This window comes from Crocodylus porosus, unplaced genomic scaffold (genome assembly GCF_001723895.1).
Source record: "Crocodylus porosus isolate Cpor-Errol unplaced genomic scaffold, CroPor_comp1, whole genome shotgun sequence".
Classification (NCBI taxonomy): domain Eukaryota; kingdom Metazoa; phylum Chordata; order Crocodylia; family Crocodylidae; genus Crocodylus; species Crocodylus porosus.
Window position 1 is genome coordinate 90,563,001 of NW_017728931.1, and position 7,107 is coordinate 90,570,107.

General features: G+C 38.0%; 1 long non-coding RNA gene across 1 annotated transcript in view; it reads right to left on the minus strand.

Annotated features, from left to right (window-relative positions):
- The window catches only part of LOC109316106, an 8,478-nt gene extending 2,119 nt beyond the window's left edge, over nucleotides 1-6,359 (minus strand). Inside the window, exons 1-2 of the long non-coding RNA XR_002102694.1 lie at nucleotides 6,349-6,359; nucleotides 3,862-3,873 (exon numbers count right to left, since the gene is read on the minus strand). This is a non-coding gene — a long non-coding RNA (uncharacterized LOC109316106). The remainder of the gene's footprint in view (nucleotides 1-3,861; nucleotides 3,874-6,348) is intronic.
- Nucleotides 6,360-7,107: the final 748 nt, after the last annotated feature.

Genomic DNA, 7,107 nt, shown 5'->3' on the forward strand with positions numbered 1-7,107 from the left:
AACAGGTCGCCAAGAGTTCAATTCCCCCCCCCCTTTCAAGGACACAGATAATTGAATTCCAGCTTCTGTAATCAGCATGAGAAAGACTAGGGAGAAGCTGTGGGAGGTAAGAAACCTTGGGTAGCATTCCTTTCTATCAAGAGTGAGATGCAGGCTGTGCCTTTCTAACACACTCATTAGGCACCTGGAGGCTGCCAGCTCAAGGGCCTTAAAGTGGCAGGCACACATAGTGCCCTGCCACAGAGACCTATAACTGTAGGATTAGGAAACAAATATATATCGCAAGATTCTCTCTTGATATTCCAGAGACATCCAGAACACAGGACATGTTCTAGACCAAAACCAAACAAGCCAACAAATAAACTAACAATCAAAACTGACATCCAACATCTGGGTAGAGATGGAACAATTGCAGGATGCTTACTCAAGTAGCTGAAGATGCCTTGGAAATATTAATTTATTGGATTTATATTCTGCCTTTCCCAACAATGTGCAAGAGGCTAAGGGTTTTTGGTGCTGTCTTTTATTGGAACAATTGTAAATGTGGGAGAAATGTTAAATAAGCTTTCTGGCACAAGGTGCCCTTCCTCAGGTCTATGAGCAACCCAGAGAAGGGCAGTTTGTGTCAAGAATTTTGTCCAGCATCTCTCCAAACTTTATATTTGGTCCAGTAAAAGAGATCACCAAAAAAACCAAACAAACACCAAAACAAAACACCTCCCAAAAACCTTCCTTCTTGCAAAATAAATATAACCTTTGCAAAACAAATTATCGGTTGCTGTCAGAGTGGTAGATGCACATGTTAAATATATCAAATGTTTTTACCAATACAACCTGAATTTTTATACCAGTTTTTATAGGTCATACTGAATATGCATAAAGATATCTTTAAATTTCCAAAAGCTTAATGACCTTTACTCCAAAGCTTTTTTCATAAAGAAGTTTCACCTTCTACATCACATAGAATCAGAATAAAAGTATGAGAGTAATGGTGCTAAAAAGCTATGATGATATTTATGCAGTTCTCTTTCTGAGACAGATTCCTTGACTTTAAACGTAATTTATTCTGTTTCAGCTGCACAGTTCTTGAATATCTACTTTGAAATATCTTTAGTTCTCATTCTTATAAAGCTTTATGGCAATTAAATGTAATCTCAGCAGGGAATAGCATCCAACGAAAGTGAAAATATTGCAATACTATAAAAATAACGTTAGCAGAATTTAGGGCTTGGATTCAAAGCCTTTTATCTCCAGGTCTTTCTTTCATGTCTGGACCAGGTCAGAAATTATAAGATCTCATTCCCATCTCATAGCTAGTCATTGGACTAAGAGAAATGAGATTGGTGCATCAATTTAGATCTACTACATAGGTATATCTTTGACAAAAACATAACCCAGGTGTAATTGGTATCAGTTACCTGACTAGTCATTTTTAGATTGAAAATAAAAATGAATAGCAAGTTTTCAACAAGACTTGTAAAGAATACGTAAGCTGTTTCAGTTTATAAGTGTTTTGCTAATTGTCAGTGAATTCATTTGCAGAAATCTGTATTTGTAAGTATTCACTGAATAGTTGAAATTTTAAAACTTAGGTAGCTTTCAGACAATTCATGTCACATATTTTCCAGGGTAAAAGGAGATGGGATGTGAACTCTGGAGATCTAGCTTCAGTTCTCAGCTCACCAAAGACTTCTTCAGTTATCTCTAGAAAGACATTTAATCCATTTTATCAATTCCCTGTTTATAATGTGTTAACTGCCCTTGCTCTTTATAAGGATAGAGGACAATTAATGTTTGAGAGCTCCTGAAATACCATAAGGACAAAGGTCAGATAAGTTCCTATATGAATTGATAGATGTATTCATTACCTGTAATTCATGATACAGTTGACCATCTGGGATCAGATTCCATTACCCCTATTAGATACGTAAATGTAAGCATATTCTATTCTGCTCCTTGAAAACCTGTGACTACAAAAGCTAAGTAGGTCCTCTTCCTCCTTGCTGCTTTTTGTGATTCACTGTTAAGGATGAGATGGCGGTTGTTACAAAAGTAGGTGCAGTGATGGTTTTTCAAGAATTTAAGCAGGATAATATAACATTTGGTTCTCAATGATTTGCTTTTGAATTGGACAATTGTAATTCTTCAGCAGCAATAGAAATGCAGTTCTTTATTTGAAAATATACACACTAATCAGTTTTGTTTTTCTTCAACCAGCTCTAGATGGCAGTCTCTGCAAGGGCTTAGGACTGAATGAGTATGGACACTGAACTTCTGAAGTATTCCTGCTAGAATGTGGGCTGGAGCATCTGAAGTAATCCAGCATATGGTGTGCCTGATTTCTGAATAAATTTCATCATTCATTTTCCAGGCTTGTCAATTCAGGACATTTCACAAATACTGTCTGCACTTATATTTTGCTTTTAAAATTGCTACCAGAATTTAATGGATTCTTTTTTCCCCTCTTAAAGTGTAAATGACAAAAAGGTCACTATTCTTTCCAGGATTCCTTCTAAACCAGCTAACAAATGTCACAAAGCTTTGCAAGAGAGAAGCCACAACATTTAATGTATCTGTACATGCTCACTGCTTTCATCACACAGCAAGAGCTAATTGTTTTGCTCTAAACTTGTGTGGAGACAAGCAGCTGCTGGACTACCAAGGAGTGTTGTTGAGCAATACACTGAACCCAAGATCCTTCAAAATTTTGTCTGGTTGTTTTCTTAAATCTAGGGGAAATCTCACATTTATAAAACATGGTAATGCTGACAGTATTCCAAACCAATTTCAGTTTTCCTCTCCTTCTGCTCACACATCCAACACAAAGCCCTAGAAATATTGAAGAGTGATTTGAAAACCTCCTAAGGTGAGAACGCAACTACAATATTTTAGGGGTGATTCCTCCAATATAAATAGGAAGCAGGTTTACTTGTGCAACAAACATCTAGTGTATACAGTTTCTCTGGAAAAGGGTGGAGAGGACTTATGATTATGTCTTCCATTAGAAATGGATGAACAGATCAGAATGTAAGTGAGAATGTTAGTAGTTGTGTGTCTGATTAACTAGAAAATCAGGTTTCTCAGTAACACAGCATAATTATGCTGATGATCTCGACTTAAGGAAAATGACTCCCAGGGTTCAAGCAGGGCTAAAAATGAAAGAGAATATTTTATTAAGTATGTTCTTCCTGATCAAAGTGATAACAAAAAAGCATATTTTTCTTGCCACCACCGCCTCTCCAATATACATCAGCAGTGTTGTACAGAAAAGGATACCAACACATTTTATATGTAATATGTGCAGATGTGTGTGTACAAAATTTCACATCCACAGTCTGTATGTATAGTACACACCCACATTTCTATATATTATCAAGCTACATGAGTGCATCTGTCTATTATATTCCATTTTAATCTATAAATAAATGTAAAAATTGATTAATACGATTTGATCATTTTCTCTGAGAAAGAAGAAAGGATGAAACAGTTTTACTTAAAGTGGTCAAAAGGTGGTGCTCATGTGTTTCTTAGATTGCTACACATAAATTATATCAGTTGGTAGAATAGTGACAAAATTCTTGTTGAAAAGGTTGCAGAAAAATACCAAAGTAATGTTGCAGTGTAGAGATCTAGGGATTCTCACTACACTCAACACCCGCCGCCACCCCCCAACCAAAAAACAAACAAAAAAAACCATTGGACAACATAGAAAACTTGAAGAAGTTACACACATTACAAATCTTTGAGCTACCTGCCACACCCCAAGGAAAGTTGTGCTGTAGCAGAGGGGAGCAAACATACAGGTTAAAGTGCAATCATCACCTTGCTAATACCACAGTAAAGGCTTATCTACATAGGAACCTTCAGAAAAGTCTGTATCAATCAAATAAGGTTCTGGAAACAATGCACATAAAGTACAGTAAACCCCCAAGTAGATCATGTCATTTAAGAATAGGACATTGCAGCTTAATCCTCTGGATTAACTAAAACAAAACATATTTGGGCAGAGAAAACAATACGGAGACAAGAATTTCTAGCTAAGTTTAATAAGACAACCATCTATTATTTATTGTGTGCAGTACCATATGAACCATGGCCATTCACAGCTGGAAAAGTAAGATAGTTATATGTTGTACTACGCTTACAATACTTTACGTTTTACTAGAAGATACAGGATCCATTTTTTTAATATTAAGCTAAATGTCAGTCCATTACTCAATCAAAAATTCTTCTCATGACTGCAGGTTAACATGAGAAACTCTCCTTCTTTTTTTAGTGGCTTCACCTCTCTTTCCCAATCCTTCAGCGGGCTACTTCTAGGCTTCTTTTTGTATCGCTCCAGGTAACAGATTTGGCTATTCCTCTTCTTCTCCCATTTGCCTTTATTGGCTCCTTTCTTGTTTGATCTCAAAATTTTGGAACCCAAGTTTCTTTGGGTCTACCCCATCATGTTATAAATAAATCGTTCTTTATATTAATACTGCAGCAAAGAATGGGTGCATCTACATGTGCATATCAATGTGTTTGGAAAAACTCCCAAGTTTTTTGCTTCTGGGCACGTGGCTGCATGTGCACCCCAGAATGCAGCACACTGATGTGGGTTGCAGCAGCCCTGGCCGGTAGGGGGCCCAGTAGGTCAGCTTGCCAGCCTAGGGCTGCTCTGACTCAGCTCAAGATGCTGCAGAGGGGCTGGCTAGGGCATGAGGGTGCTTCAGTTCAGGGCTATCTGGCAAGCAGTGCCCCCGTACTGAAACACCTTCATGCCCCAGCCAGCCAGGTCCCTGTCTACATGTGGGCTGCTGCACATGAAAGAACTGCACCGTAGCCAGTACTTGTATTTACAAGTACTAACCTGCGGTGGAATTTATTAGTTTTGTCCAACCTAATAGGGCCACATGTGTAGACTCAAATTAATTAAGCAGCTCCACAGTAAACATATTGTGTAGATGCCCAGTGAACAAGTGAATTGCTTAAGACAGCAGTTCTCAAACTAGGGTATGTTGTCCCTTCAGGATAACAATGGAATTTCTAGAGGGTCTGTAAGAAAAAAGGAATGGGAAAAGGAGAAGAAGATAAGGCAGAAATATAGAGGAAAAAGAAGGCGGGGGGAAACACAAGCAGCAAGGATTTTTGTGGGTGATACCTTTTATTGGGCCAACTGCATGGTTGGGATAAACTGAGACAAGCTTTCAATACAACGTCTTCTTTTTCAGTTGGTCCAGTAAAAGATCTTACCCATGAAAATCCTTGTCTTTTGCGTATTTCCTAGACTGTCATGGCCAGGTACGGACATTGTACTTTTACTGGTATAAGTGATTGGAAACCAATGTATACCAGTAACAGAACAGAAGTTTGGCACACACAGACTATTTTAAACATGAGGGAACCTGATCTAAGATTTGTCCTCCTAACCAAAGGGCAAATGTGTGTTCTATTTGCTACTGATTTAAACTGTGTCACTTACAGAAAACTGTAAATTAGATTGATTCTGCTTTGGGCTTTTTTGAATATCCATACCTAGCCCGTGGCTACAGAATCATTCCAACACGATAAAAACCACGATATCTCTTAAGTTGTTGGGGAGGTTATAGTATGATTGCAATGATGTGGTATTTTATTATCCATAACATAGAATCATAGGGGTACATAGCTGTATAAGCAACTTTAGATAGATATGTGTAGCCCAAATCAATATAAATATCACTAAAGATTACAACCTGTATCAATTGTCATGCATCTGTATGCTAAAAACATCTTAAAAAGGCAATCTCATGTTAAATTACTTACATATCCTAAAGGTTTCCCACTACAACTTTGTATAAAGTAAAACTAAGAGCACATTCAGTATGCAAATGCTTTTTACTTGTCTTTTGGATATTTTAGGTAAAATAACACAACACAGATGTGTTGTATAATTAAAATTATATTATGTAAGAAGAAATTTAACAGAATATATTTTACTTCATGATCTGGAATTTTGTGTGTCTGGACCTTTGATATAAAATGAATGTCCACAAACAGGAGCCAGTGAACTACAAATCAACCACTGAACTGCAAAAGATGATAAGAACGGGCCAAGGTCTTCTAGACTAGGGACATACATTACACATAAACCAGGGATCAGAAACTGGTTTAAACCTGTAACAGAACAGATGTTCAGTGCACATAAACTGGTTTGAAAATGGCTGAAACTGGTTTGAGATAAACCTGGTTGAATGTAGTATCAGACTTAATTGATTTGGGTCAAACTGGTTTATGTAATGTCTCTCCCAGACCCTTCCTGGTTGAGGTTAAATCAGAGTCCTCCAGTATCTTGGCATGTTCTCTGGGTTGGGCAGGGCTCTCTACTCCAGAGAGCTGAGCTGGTCCCTCCCCTCTGCTCCCTGGCTGCAGCTCCAGGAGAGACTGGTACAGCAAGATCTGCCTGGCTTTCTCCTGCTCCCCACCTTCCCCTCACCACTCCGTCCTTAGCACGGATTCCCCCCTTCCCTCTGTCTTACACAGACACCTCTCGGCATTAACTAGCAGACCACATGCTGGCTACAGTCTGTGCTGTGGGAGATTTCAAGAGATTTACAAAACCTCAGAATCCAGGACATATTCCCATTCCAAGATGAAGGGACAGATGACAAGTGGGCAAGATGCATTCTATTAGGTTTTACGTGATTGCATACTTCAGATTCAAGTCTACAGTTTGGGGAGAAAAAAGCTTATGCTCCCTGTAAGGTAAAGTGAGCTCAAACTATGAAGATTAACACAGTGCTAAGACATTATTGGCTATACAGTTCCCTATTCAGCTAAAATCTGGCATCTGAGGTATTTCTAAAGTGGATTTTCAGCCCATCTAACAGGACAAAACCAATGTCTTTTTTTGGCACCTCTGTGCTTATTTTTAATGATAAATTGGTAAAAAAAAAAAAAATTCTATAATACATCGAATTTGGAAATTTCTATGTATTTGTAGTGTCCGTAACAACTGGGCAGAACCTAGCTCAGGTTTCTGGACTCTCCAGTTGATTGCATATTCACTGTTATTACTCTAATCTGGTCTCAACAGCACAAATACTGTGAAAAATAACCAGCAGAAATAAGCCTTTCAGGAGAACA